Source organism: Brassica napus, chromosome C9, assembly GCF_020379485.1.
Source record: "Brassica napus cultivar Da-Ae chromosome C9, Da-Ae, whole genome shotgun sequence".
Lineage (NCBI taxonomy): Eukaryota > Viridiplantae > Streptophyta > Magnoliopsida > Brassicales > Brassicaceae > Brassica > Brassica napus.
In genome coordinates, this window is record NC_063452.1 from 29,430,196 (window position 1) to 29,444,478 (window position 14,283).

At 33.3% G+C, this 14,283-nt stretch overlaps 1 non-coding gene and 1 pseudogene across 1 annotated transcript; both read left to right on the plus strand.

The window, feature by feature from the left end:
- Window positions 1–8,502: 8,502 nt before the first annotated feature.
- LOC106449126 lies at window positions 8,503–9,753 on the plus strand (annotated as a pseudogene).
- A 153-nt stretch (window positions 9,754–9,906) lies between these two features.
- Window positions 9,907–9,991, plus strand: TRNAL-CAA. Its single transcript has one exon. It is a non-coding gene; the product is annotated as a tRNA-Leu (tRNA).
- Window positions 9,992–14,283: the final 4,292 nt, after the last annotated feature.

A 14,283-nucleotide genomic window follows, 5' to 3' on the forward strand; every position in this document is an offset into this window, starting at 1 on the left:
AAACCTAGAAATAATCAAACCGTATAAGCCCAAAAGAAAATCAAAGCTCAGCAAAGCTTTTTCATTTACGATGACACGTGTCGCACCGTCAAGAGTCAAGTTTCTGACGTGGCATCCTACGTGGCTTAACCAGGAGGAAGTAAACTCTTCTTTATATATAAAGATACATCCATAACGTAGCTAACTTTTCTGAGTTTCTCACATCTACTCACAGCTACAATATCAAAAAAAAAAAACCTAAAATGTCTTCAATAATGCAAATTACCTCTTTGACAGAGTTGAGATAAGCCAAGACAGGTCCAAAAACCTTCTTCCATGGCTCTCCATAACTAATTTTTGGTATTAGCATGATCTTCCTTTTGTATTTGGTAAATGTTCACTTCCAACGTATTTGTCTTTATCCAAATTTATCAAAGCTGTCAAATGAAAAATTCAAACACATATTAAAAAACTAATCATGCTGTAGTCAATGGAAATTATGATTTATATTAATGTAAAAGAAGACAGTTTTGACGGCAATAACTTGTCTTTCATATTAAAGTGATGTTGTTCTCCATAGAAGAATGAAATCCATAATCTTTGTATTTGGAATATGAATATTTTCTTAGAAAGTATATTATTCCTGAAAGCAAAAAAAAAATTGTAAGATTTAAAACGAAACAAACACTTAAACTAAGATACTCGAGCTGTAAATAATAACCTCAACAGTAGAAAGGAATTGTCAAAAAGAATTTTAGGCTTTGTTGCCAATGTTATTTGGCTGTTGTTTTTCCAGAATTTTTTTGAATCAATTTTAAAACGAACAGATTTTACTTGCTTCAGTTTAACTAGGGCAAATCTCCAAAATAGCACCTTTCTAAGTTTATATCACAAAAATAGCATTCAAAAACAAAAATGACCAAAATAGCACCTTTCTAAGTTTATCCTTTGAAAATTTTAATTTTTTTATTTTTCAAAATTTGAAATCTTATCCCCAAAACCTCATTTCTCAACTCTAAACCCTAAACCCTAAACTCTAAACCATAAACCCTAAACTATAAACCCTAAACCCTAAACTATAAACCCTAAACCCTAAACCCTAAAATTTAAACCCTAAACCCTAAACTCTAAACTCTAAACCCTAAACACTAAATCCTAAACCCCACCCTTTAACTCTAAACCCCCTAAGTTTGTGACTTTTGATAAAACATTAAGTGCTATTTTTGTGACTTTTGATCTTGAGTGCTAGTTTGGGAACAAAAATTTGATTTAATGCTATTTTTGTCTTTTTCTCGTTTAACTGTTAACTATGGATTAAAAATAAAGACATGATATCAGATTTACCGATGACAAAAAAAATATATCAGATTTACCGTTTTGTGGTCTTTTTTTTTTTTTTTGGTAATCATGTTAAACGTTTTGTGGTCTTTCAAATCTCCTTATGACTTTGTCAAAGAGATCTGAGAAGGTGAAGTCGACAACCATCTCAAACTTGCCAGCTCTTATCACGGATGGCTTAAGATCCGACATTCAAGACAAGCAATAATTATTTTTTTAAGATCTTTATCTCTGCTAAAAGGAAAAGTTAGAAAAAAATCATCTAAGGAGATCGGAAAAGGTGAAGTCCTCGGTGGATCTACCGAGTTTCCAAGCGTTGGTTTGACTTTAGAAGCTAATCATAAAACATCGGTAGTTCTTTGATTTCTACCCTCGATTGTCACCTCTTCAAGCAGTGGTTTCAATCTTTACCACCGCAAGGATTATGTGGCCGTTAATCTCATGAGTTCTATAGCTTTGATTTGTAGCTTTGCCATGGAAATCTTCATCTGATCAAGAAACATCAATTTTTTTCTTTCCTTTTCTGTTTTTTTTAAATGACTGGGTCAATCCACACATTTTGTCGGTACAGATCTTTTTCATCTGGGCCATTCGGGCCGAAATTAATATTTGTTGTATTTCCAGATTTTTATCCTTTGTGGCCAGTTTCAATTTTTTTTTTATATTAACAAAAATAAACCCACGTTAAAACATGATTAAACACATGATTACTAAAAAAACATTTCTCAATATATTTTAAACATTCGTACAATATCTTAATATTATAATAAAACACATAAATATTTATTCAAAGCTTAGTATAATAGTTTATTAACAAATTAAAATTGTTTATAAAAATATTTTATCAAAAAAGATTTTTCATCATAATAAAAATTACCGATTAGAGAAATACCAATTTAAATCCTTTAAAAACATCAATCCAAATTTTGTAAAATAATACTTTATTAATAAATAATAATAAAGAAAGATGATAAGTTTAAGTTTGCTCCAAATAAATATATGAAAATATTACATTTCCCAATTTTTTTTTAATTTTTTTTTAAAAATAGCAGTATAAATGAGAATTGTTTGAAAACATAGATATCAATATAAAAAAGAAGTATAGTGTATCTTTAGTAATTTTATTAATATAATTATATTAATTGTCTTTCCATATTTCACTCATTTTAACAATTTCATTAATTATATTACCTCAACAATACATCACTTCATTAATTATATTATCATAATAATAATAGTGTAAATTTTTATTTATTAGTTAATTAACATTAATTTTGTGTCAATTATAAAATCAAAAATGTAAAACAACAAGGTTTTGGCATATGGTTAAACGTTTGATTTTAGTTTGTTTTACTAATTTTTTTATTTTAGTTTCAACTGGTGAAAAAATACATAACCAAATACATAATTCAATGACATGTTATGAGAATAAAATAATAACTTAAATCAAAATAATAAAAATATATTATATTTATTGTCAGTTAATTTTTTAATCCATCTAATTATTTTACTAAATAATTTTTTTTTTCTATTTCACTTAATTTAGCCAAAACACATAGAAAAAATCATTTTTTTGTTTATAAAATTAGTTAGGCATGAACATTGGTTCTCCATTTAGGTACGGGTTGTTCTTTCCGGGTATCATTTTTTTTTTGAAATTATGTCTTCTTGAATATTATAAATTTATGTGTGAGTTTTGAGTTGAGTCATTTTGCATCTGGATGAGTTAGGTTCTGATGTATAATAACCTAAAAATATCTAAATAACAAATGTATCTGAAACTGGTTCGGATATTTGTACCAAAAATAACCATATATGTCCAGGTCCTTTTGAATACAATTGGTTATATTACGATACATCTACAATATATAACACTGATTACGAAAAGAAATATCAATGTATAAAAAATTAAAAATAGTTATTTGAAAAATTGTCCAATAAATATTTGTAATGACAAATAAATTTCTTTGCGGATCTTGTCTGAATATTTTTTAAAAAAATTCATATCAATATTTTTTTTTTGGTTTTGAAAAAATCTTCCTATATATTAATTGAAAAGTCTTTTTAGTGACTTTTGCTAACGTGTCATTCATATATGCAGCTTGAGAAAAATCGTTATAATTTCATTGGTTAATGATTTTTAGTTTTCATTTATTTTAATCAAATCTAAAAAGGGCAATCCTAGAACCAATTAATGTTAGTTACAAAACTATTTATATATTCTTATGCATAATCATTTATAGTATTTCATGGTAGCAATTATGGGAATTCTATATAATACTTCATCATTTATTTTTTCACCAATAGTCTATTTATAAATTATATGAAGTATGTTGTTAAAAAGTAGTTAATAATAATATACTAGCTTTATTTTCTATTATAAACAGTTGTAAAAAGCTTTATTTTCCTATATAAGTCATAATATATATATATATATATAACATATAATTCTACTAAAAATATTATAATAACTATTAATGCATAATATAGCGAGTTTATAAATTATTTACATTAGTTTAAAATCATGTGATGATTAATATATATTTTATATATCAAGCGCGTCTCAGAGGGGAATGCATGACTTCCAGTCGGCGGTAACAACGTGCAATCTCACTGATCTCGCTGCAACTGGTCCTACATTTACTTGGACTAACAAGAGGCCTGTGAACCCGATCGCAAAGAAGCTGGACCGTGTCCTGGTGAATGAAAACTGGCTAGATAAATATCCACATTCTTATACTAGTTTTGAGCCCTCAGGCGTCTCTGATCATGTTCGCTGCTGGATTCGACTGGAAACAGCTCCGCCTGGGAACAAACGTCCGTTTAAGTTCTTTAACTTCCCCGCTGACCACCCGGATTTTATGGATTCAGTTTCTACGGTCTGGGAGTCTACTGAGGCCCTCTTCAATTCCACTTCTGCCCTGTACCGCTTTCACCGCAAGCTGAAGTTGTTGAAACCAATTCTGCGAAGACTCAATAAAAATAAATTTGGGAACATCCCCCAGCGCACAAAGGAAGCTCTTGATGTATTGTGTGACAAGCAGGAGGCTGCTCTTCAACAACCATGTACTACTACGTTTGAGGAACTCGCTGTAGCCACAACCACTTGGAATCACTGGGCAGAGATTGAGGAGAGCTTTCTTCGTCAGAAATCTCGCATTACCTGGCTCAAGCATGGCGATCAAAACACACTCTTCTTTTTCAGGATTGTTCAGAGCAGAACATCTTTTAACATGATCAGACAGCTCCTCTTACCCTCGGGGAAAACAATCACTGATATTCAAATGATAAAAACGACGGCTGCTACTCACTTTGAGAATTTCCTGAAACAAGCCACAACTCCTGTCGGCACCGTCCCTGGTCTTGTACTGTCAGAGCTCTTATATTATCGATGCCCGGATCACACTGCTCAGCTGCTCACACATCCCATATCTGAGGCTGAAATCAGAAATGTGCTATTCTTGATGCCGTCCAACAAAGCGCCTGGTCCAGATGGTTTTCCTGCTGAGTTCTACCGAGCTTCATGGCCTATCATCAAAGATGATTTTGTTACGGCGGTTCAGTCTTTCTTCATGTATGGCCTCCTACCTAGGGGTGTCAATGCAACCATTCTCACACTTATACCAAAACATGACCGACGCAAAACAGATCACAGACTATCGACCCATCAGCTGCTGTAATATCTTGTACAAAGTGATCTCGAAAGTCTTAGCAAACAGGCTAAAAGTTCTGCTTCCGGAACTAATAGAACCTAACCAATGTGCTTTCGTTAAGGGTCGGCTACTGCTTGAGAATGTCTTACTAGCGACGGAACTTGTGAAGGATTATCACAAGACCTCGATCATGTCATCATGGCAAGGAGTGTCCTCAAACTTGACATCTCAAAAGCTTTTGATTCGGTGCGATGGTCTTTTATCACTGATGCTCTTAGTGCCATGGGTATCCCTGACATGTTCGTTCAATGGATCCATACCTGCCTCTCGACTGCTACATTCTCTGTCGCAGTGAATGGTGAGCTTGAGGGTTTCTTTGGAAGTGAACGGGGGCTGAGACAGGGATGTGCTCTCTCTCCCTACCTCTTTGTTATAGCAATCAACGTGCTGTCTCGTATGCTCAATAATGCAGCTCAATCAGGGAGTATCGGGTTCCACCCTTCTTGTAGTGAAGTAAATTTAACACACTTAAGCTTTGCAGATGACCTAATGATTTTCACTGATGGTGCAGCTTCATCGCTTAGGGGCGTCTTTGATGTTCTCTCTGCGTTCGGGAGTCTCTCTGGTCTACTGATAAATCCAGCAAAATCATCCATCTTCATGGCAGGACGTATTAGCCAAGACTTCAAGGAGGAGGTTAACCGGCTCGGCATCCCTACTGAATCGCTTCCAGTGAGATACTTGGGATTTCCTCTCACCACCAAAATAATGACTAAAACAGATTACGAGCCGCTGGTTGATCAGATCCGTACTCGTCTCCTATCTTGGTCCAGTCGTTCTCTCTCATATGCGGGTCGTCTCCAACTTATTAAGACCGTCATAGGAAGTATCATGAATTTCTGGTGCTCAGTATTTCGGCTCCCAGCGAGTTGTATGGAAACAATTGAAGGGTTGTGTGGTGCGTTTCTTTGGTCTGGTACCCCGAACACGCACACGAAGACAAAGGTTGCTTGGGAAGATGTATGCAAGCCCAAGGAAGAGGGAGGCTTGGGTATCCGACGATTACGAGATACGTCTCGTGTATTTGCTCTAAGCTTGATATGGAGACTCCTTACGAACTCAGGATCGCTGTGGGTAGCATGGACAAAAGCTTACCTATTGCGGTCGCATAGCTTCTGGGATGTTAGCGACAAATACGCAGGTTCGTGGATCTGGCGCAAGCTACTGAAGTTACGGGACCAGGCAGCTACTTTCCTCCGCTCCGAGATCGGCAATGTCAACTCTACTCTGTTCTGGTTTGATAATTGGTCTACTGCAGGGCGCTTACTAAATATTACAGGTGACTCTGGTACTCAGGTCCTCGGTATACCTCGCTATGCAACGGTCTCAAGAGCGGCGTCTGCTGGTCAATGGAATTTTCGTCGATGTCGTGGTTGTCATCTACGGGCGATGATAGCCACCATCACTTTAATTCCGGCTCCGGTGGACACTGAAGGCGATGATCGGTATGTGTGGCGTCATGGGGAGGACAAGTACAAACCGTGTTTCTCAAGTGTCAAAACGTGGGAGCAGATTCGAATGCAGCATCCTACCGTAGCTTGGAGCAAGATTGTATGGTTCCCACAGGCCATCCCTCGGTTCTCTTTCATTACTTGGCTGACACTCAAGGATAGATTGTCCACGGGAGCCAGAAGTAGGGCCTGGGGATGCATCCAGGCATGCCTTCTATGCGGAGAACCAGATGAAACTCGAGATCACTTGTTCTTTGCGTGTCCCTACTATTTCACGGTCTGGATTGATCTGGTGGGGTACCTCTTAGGGTCTCATGTGAACCCTAACTGGTCTATCACCATCGCATCTCTTCTTTCTTCTCGTCGCAAGGAGATCGATACTTGTCTCCTAAAACTTACTTTCCAGACCACGATATACAGCTTGTGGAGGGAGAGGAATAGTCGACGGCACCAAGGCCACCCACAGAGCGCTGCTCACATGGTTCGTATCATCGACAAGCTCATCAAGAATAGGATCTCCTCCCTGCGTCACCGGCGCCCATCTTTCTACAGCGATATGATGCAGTGTTGGATGGGACACACCACGTAGTCAATTAAGATCCAGTTTTTAAAATTATCTCTACTGATTGTGTTCAAGTTTGAAAGCATAAACCTATGTTGCCTGTAACTTTTTTTCTTTGTTGATAATCAATGTAAAATTTCAGCAAAAAAAAAATAATATATATTTTATAAAAAAAATTAAAGTCATTTATATTGATTTATTTCTAATGGTGTATATAATAGTTTATAATTATATAAATATTTGATGATCATTTTTAATGTGTTAGTCAAATCATCAGTAATGATTATTATATCATTCATAAGAGCTTACAATAAATATATAATCATCTCTGATGGTTAATATATATTTTGTTAAAATGTTAATGAAGGTTAACTGGTTTATAAATTATTTAAAATTATTAAAATGATTTAATTATTTTAGAAAATATTTTTCTAAATATTTTATAAAATTAAAAACTATCGATAAGGTTATAACATGTTTGTAAATTATTTAAAATTAAAAAATGATTTAAAATTTTTATAAAATATTTTTCTAAATACTTATCAATGGTTCTTAATTTTAAACTAATATATAGGACTATTTTGTATAATTCTTAAATAATTGTTTAAGTTTAAAAATTATTCTTCATAGATAACAAATTATTTTCTTGAGTTATAAAACCACTTATTAGAATTTATGAAACTACTTATAAGGATTTTTAAATTTCTGAGAAATAATTAATAAAATATATAATTTATTAATATTTTATTAATTATTTTGTACAGTGAAATTTTTTCATGTTTACTAACACCAAAGAGACATTTTTAAAGCATTTTTCAAAGGAGAATAACCACAAAAATTATACCAGTTCTAAAACAATCCAAAAAATATTATGAATAAAAGTATATTCCTAAATTTATGAAGTTTTTTATATCCTTTTTATTAAATTAATAGAATTCACATATATATATATAGTTATGTTTATTCTTAATAACTTTTGTGTTTTATAATTTAGTTACAAGTGTGGGTCTATTTGTCACATTAGATCATATTTTTTATTTTAATAATGTTATGGACGAAAAATTTGATATACAAACCAATTAAACTATATATACATGTTCTAACGATAATGTTATAAACAATTTAATAAAATATTGTTTTGTAAAAGATGTAAAAAAATCTAACTAAATACTATATAAATCCTATTTAAAATTTTAAAAAGTATTAATAAACAAAAACAATTTATTAAAAAATTATCTACCAAAAATTCACATTCAGAATTAAAATATGAAAATATATTATTACAGGTCAAAAACATAAAATACTATAGTATATTAAAATTTAAAAATTATTTGTATCCGTAAATTGGCGGGTAACCACCTAGTATATGTAAAATAATAAGGATTATATGTATTTTTACGTCGATTAACATCATCTTAAAGAGGTTAGATAAAAACCAGACATTAGTACAGTATTCGAAATAAACGGAACTCAACCTGAGAAACTGTTAACGATGACGGCGTTACAACGTCTCGGTCGTAGGAAACTAACGGAATCGAGGCCGAAGAAGCAGGTGAAGCAAATAACGAATCAAATCAAAACAAATCGATTCAACGGCTCAGATCGAGTTTAAATTTCGTTCTTCTAATTCCCAGCCTTCCTTCCAGATCCTTCTCTCAAGAGGTCGAAGCAAGCACGAATCGATCGGAAAAAATGGCGGATGAACGCAAACACGAAGAACCTCTACCTAATCTGGACCCGACGGTGGAACTTGTCGAGAGGGAATCGCTGTTGGACAAGATATCGGAGAAACCTTCATCTCCGTCGTCTCTGAAATCAAAGGTTTACCGTTTGTTCGGCAGAGAGAGGCCAGTTCACAAGGTTCTCGGCGGCGGAAAACGTACGCTTACGCTGGCTTAAACGCTTCGTTTTAGGGATCGGTGACTTTCTGGTGATGTGTAGATTGAATCAGGCATAGATTAAGCTTTAGAGCTCTATTGAATGATCTCTGATAGTGATTGATGATGTTACTAATTGTAGCGGCTGATATATTTTATGTGGAAGAACAAGAAGGTCTCAGGTGGTGCTACAGTATCCTGGGTGCTCTTTGAATTGATTGAGTATCATCTCCTTGCTCTGCTTTGTCACCTTATGATCGTCTCTCTTGCTGCGCTGTTTCTATGGTCTTATGTCACCATGTTCCTTTCTGTAAGTTTAGACTGTTCAAGATATTCCCTCATCTTTAAGGTTTGCTTATAACTGCTACTGTTTTGATCAAATTAGGCTATCCTCGGGTTGTGGATTCTATCGATCTTGGGCGGATGCTGTAGTTTCTTGACATTGGCATACATAGGTAACAACAACGCATGCCTCTTCATTTATTACAACAATGCTGATGAATGTATTTGGTTTCTTGATTGTATTCAGCTTTGGTTCTGTTGTTCACTGTTCCTCTGATCTACGACAAGTACGAAGATAAAGTGGACTCATATGGTGAGAAAGCAATGGCTGACTTGAAGAAGCAATACGCTGTGTTGGACGCGAAGATGTTGAGCAAAATCCCAAGGGGGCCATTGAAGAATAAGAAGAAAGTTTAGGAGTTTTGCGGGTTTTTTTTTTGTATACGTGTGCACAATTCTCTGTTCTTTTTTTTTAATGTGGAAAGGTTCTTGGTAATGAACCCATCTTGTTTCTCTCGATTTTTACTTTTAAGTTTGGTCTCTTTTTTGCCTGTGGGTTATAGGTGTTGTGCCATGATAACAACATGTTCTCGTGCTACATAAATATATGGTTAGTGGTACATTTATCTTGTACAAATTTTTGTCTGTTTGTGGTGTTTTTCTAACATGTTTATCCAGATAAAATGCTCAACTTGTTTGTCTACGTCAGGATGGCCGAGTGGTCCAAGGCGCCAGACTCAAGTTCTTGTCCTCGAAAGAGGGCGTGGGTTCAAACCCCCACTTCTGACATTATTTTTATTTTCCTTAACTTATGGCCGAGCAATTTGTATATTCCGAAAAACAGCATTTTAGAACTTTTTTTCTAAGAAGCACATTGATCATGTTGAATATATATTTAGAATTCATAAAATAACTGCACAAAGTAATTGAGAATGTGACCTTAATTAGACTACTTACAATGGACATGTTGAATAATTTCTTAAACTGTTGAATGCTTACGATGGACCTGTTGAAAAAAGTAAAAACATTACGTGGATTGTTTGCTGTTGGTCCATCTCATCGATCGATCACATTGTTACACTTTGGTCCATCTTAGTGATCGATCGATACCTTTTTGGACTTATATCCATCGATCGATCCGTTTAAAAAAAAATGACGTTTTGAAACCCCAAACACTAGTTCCTCGGAATTTCCTCGGAATATTTCGACGGAATTCCGAGGAAGAAAAGGGTTTCCTCGGAATTCCGAGGAATATTCCGAGGAAATTCCGAGGAAATAGGGTTTTTAAACCGAAAACAACGTTTTGCGGTTTGAATAACACCTATATAATCCTTATTAAGTGTCTTACGTTCATTATGAAGTCAAAAATTTGTTCCTTACCCTATAATAAACACTTTTCCGATTGTATGAACGAAATCCCCACAACATAAGAGAAACACTTATACACTTTAATGAACGGTAAAGGGAATACTTACAATTCGTTTTGAAATTTGTTATTTCATGGTTTATGCTCATCTATACAAAGAATCCTCAATGGTATGCATTAATACAATTGTATAAGAAATGAAATACGGCAAAAAAAATTGATGTTTTGAAACCCCAAACACTAGTTCCTCGGTATTTCCTCGGAATATTCTGAGAAAATTCCGAGGAACAATATAAATTAATAGAAATACATGCACAGGATATTCTTTTTCCTCGAATTAATGAAAATATTCCGAGGAAATTCCGACGGATATTTAAGTGGCCGTCGGAATTTCCTCGGAATATTTTCATTTAACCGGGCAAACAAGCCGCCAAATATTTTGCGAAAATTGAAATTGAAAATACTGAGGGAATTCCGACGGAAAATATCCGTCGGACCCAAGGTTTTATAAACTCGAAACGCATCTTCTTCCCCATTTCTCTCTTCTTCCTCTACGGCGATCTCTCTCTCCTTCCGGCGTTCTCCACCTTCTCTCGCGACGATCTCTCCGGCGAATCCTTTCCATTCCCTTACAAATCATGTAAGGACCCTATCCCACTCTCTTAGGTCCTATTTGTTAGGTTTTTAAGTAGATTTGATGATTTTAGAATGTTTTTGATAGATTTTTGTTAGGGTGATTGGGTAGGATTGTGATTTGTTGTGTAATAGGTTTAGAATTGTGATTTTGTTGTGTTGAATTCGATTTTTGGATTTATAAAAGATGATTTCATATTTATAAAAATATTTATATTTATTAAAACTAATTTTGTATTTATAAAACATTTTTTTGATTTATAAACACTATTTTTTTTATTTTTGTATTTATAAAAACTATTTTTAAATATACAAACCGTTCTTTGTATATAAATTTGATTTTTGGATTTATAAAAGATGATTTCATATTTTAAAATTAATTTTGTATTTATAAAATATTTTTTTTGATTTATAAACACTATTTTATCATTTTTTGTATTTATAAAAACTATTTTGTATTTATAAAAAGATGATTTCATATCTATAAAAATATTATATTTATAAAACTAATTTGTATTTATAAAACATTTTTTGATTTATAAACACTATTTATTATTTTTTGTATTTATAAAAACTATTTTGTATTTATAAAAAGATGATTTAATATTTATTAAAACTTATTTTGTATTTATAAAACATTTTTTTTATTTATAAAAACTATTTTATTATTTTTTGTATCTTAAATATGTTTTCTATTTCAATTTAAAAAAATAAATTTATAATTTTTTTTTTAATTTTGGAAATATTCCGAGGAAGTTTATCCCTCGGAATATTCCGACGACATCTTCCTCGGAATATTCCGAGGAATTTCTGACGAACTTGTGGTCCTCGGAAATTCCGAGGAAATAGGGTTTCCTCGGAATTCCGTCGGAAATTTCCGAAGGATTTCCGAGGAAAGATGAATTTCCGAGGAGTTATTTCCGAGGATTTTTTTCGTCGGTCCGACGACATACCGACGATTTTTTCCCTCAGTTTGCCGCTGTTTTCTTGTAGTGGTATCACTTTGGTGCAATGGATCTTTTTTCCGATAGTCAACCATTGCTACATATCGTGGTTGATCCCGGCCCGTGTTTCAAACGTAAAATCTGATTGTCACGAGATACAAGTCGGGATTTTTGGGACAAAATACTTTTCTATGACTATGACCGAACAATTAGTGGATATCTTCACGAAAGCATTTAGTAAGCGACTTTTTCAGACGATTATATCCAAGCTGAGCATTTTCGATCTCTATATTCCAACTTGAAGTGATGTTAAGAAATACAACTTTATCATGTATTGTAGTGGTACATATTTCAGGTTTAGAGATAATTTTATTATGAGATTATCTATATAACTTAGACAAATGATTGTGCACCTCTGAAAGATCATAATAACATTCTCTTTGTATCTTTCTTACCACGGTGTTGCAATTGGATGTTTTGATAGAGGAAGATGTAAACTTCAAGTATTGTGTTACAAAAGAGAAAAAGAAGTAAACTTCAAGTACAATCACCCTACTTTTAGGATCGATTAACTCGTTTGTGAGTGACGTCAGTTGACAACTTGGAAAAATAACACAGCGTTATTCTTTACATTTGGCAATACCAACACTAAAACAATCTAATTCTTTAGAGTTTACCGCATAATTATTGAGAATGTATTATAGAAGGCTTTTTGTCAATTTAAAATATGTTCCCCTCTATATGTGAATCATTGAATTCTTTTATTTGATGGGATATAAACACAGTTTAGACTGTTTAAACAAATTCAAAGATTCTTAACTCATTACGTTGCAGGTAAGGGAACCATAGATAAACACAACCAAATTGATAAAACAACAAGAATCATCAAAAATACATCACTGAAAAAAAAAGCAGAGAACAAAAAAAACTTAAAGATTAGAGCAGGAGCCGATATAACACCTTTGTAGGTTCGAAGAGGATCAAGCCTATCCATGACTTGCCGGTTCAACCCCACCGCTTTAGCCGGGCCAGTTTGGAGATCAACACAACATCGGTTAATCAAGAGCAGGGAGTGAACATTGTATTTTTTAAGCTTCCATGGAAGCTTATCTGAAGCTCCCCATTTGGTTTCAACCTTCTAACTTTTCCAGTTTAAGGAGATATTGATTAAGCTTCCATGGCTAAAAATGGGGAGAGAGAGCCTGTCTTCCTACTTCTTGTCTTTTTATAGAATTTTTTTCTACTTTTTTAAAAGGAAATTTAATTCTTGTTTTTGATTAAAAAAATTCTTGTTCACAACTACGTGTAACTTTTTTTTTGTTTAACTGACAAGCTTACTAGATTTCCACCAGTTATGCCCTACGAACCGTGCAATCTACTGTTCCGGTTTGAGTTATTGGAGGTAGTAAATGTTAAAAAGGTAAAAACCAATAATACGAGTCTAAGTAAATTACTGTTTACAATGATTGATTTATACGCAAATCCAATGGTAAGGTCTCGAGTGCATGGAGGGACCCCAAGTCCACAACCAATCGCTTTAATTTTGGTGGATCAACTGCTTGTTTGTCTATTTTCAATTGGAGGCTCATCTTTTAAATTTATTAATTTTGTTATTTTATACTTTGTTATGAATATTTCTACGAAATTCTGACTATATTTCCACTAAAAGTCAGAGTTGGCTTTTTAGAATTGGATTTTTAGAACATGTTAAAAGCATAAAGTAATTTTACTATTAGCTCTGCTGCAAATGGCTTTTTAGAACATGTTAAAAGCATAAAATAATCTTACTATTAGCTCTGCTGCAAATATTGAGAAATCTCTAACAAATATGAAAATAATAAGAAAATAGACATTTGACTTGTATATTTTATATTTGTTTTTTTAAACACAATTTACCCTCATTATACACTCAACTTGTTCGAGTACAAACGATAATAAATACTCCCTCTGTTTTTTAAAGATGAATGTTCTAGAGAAATATTTTGTTTCCAAAAGATATATTTTTCATGTTTTCAAAGCATATTTTGTCAACTAATAATGAAAAATTGTGTGTTTCAAAAATATTAATTACATTTCTTTTAATCCTATTGGTTTAAAAATATAAGAAATATAAAGTTACAAAAAACTATGCATTAATA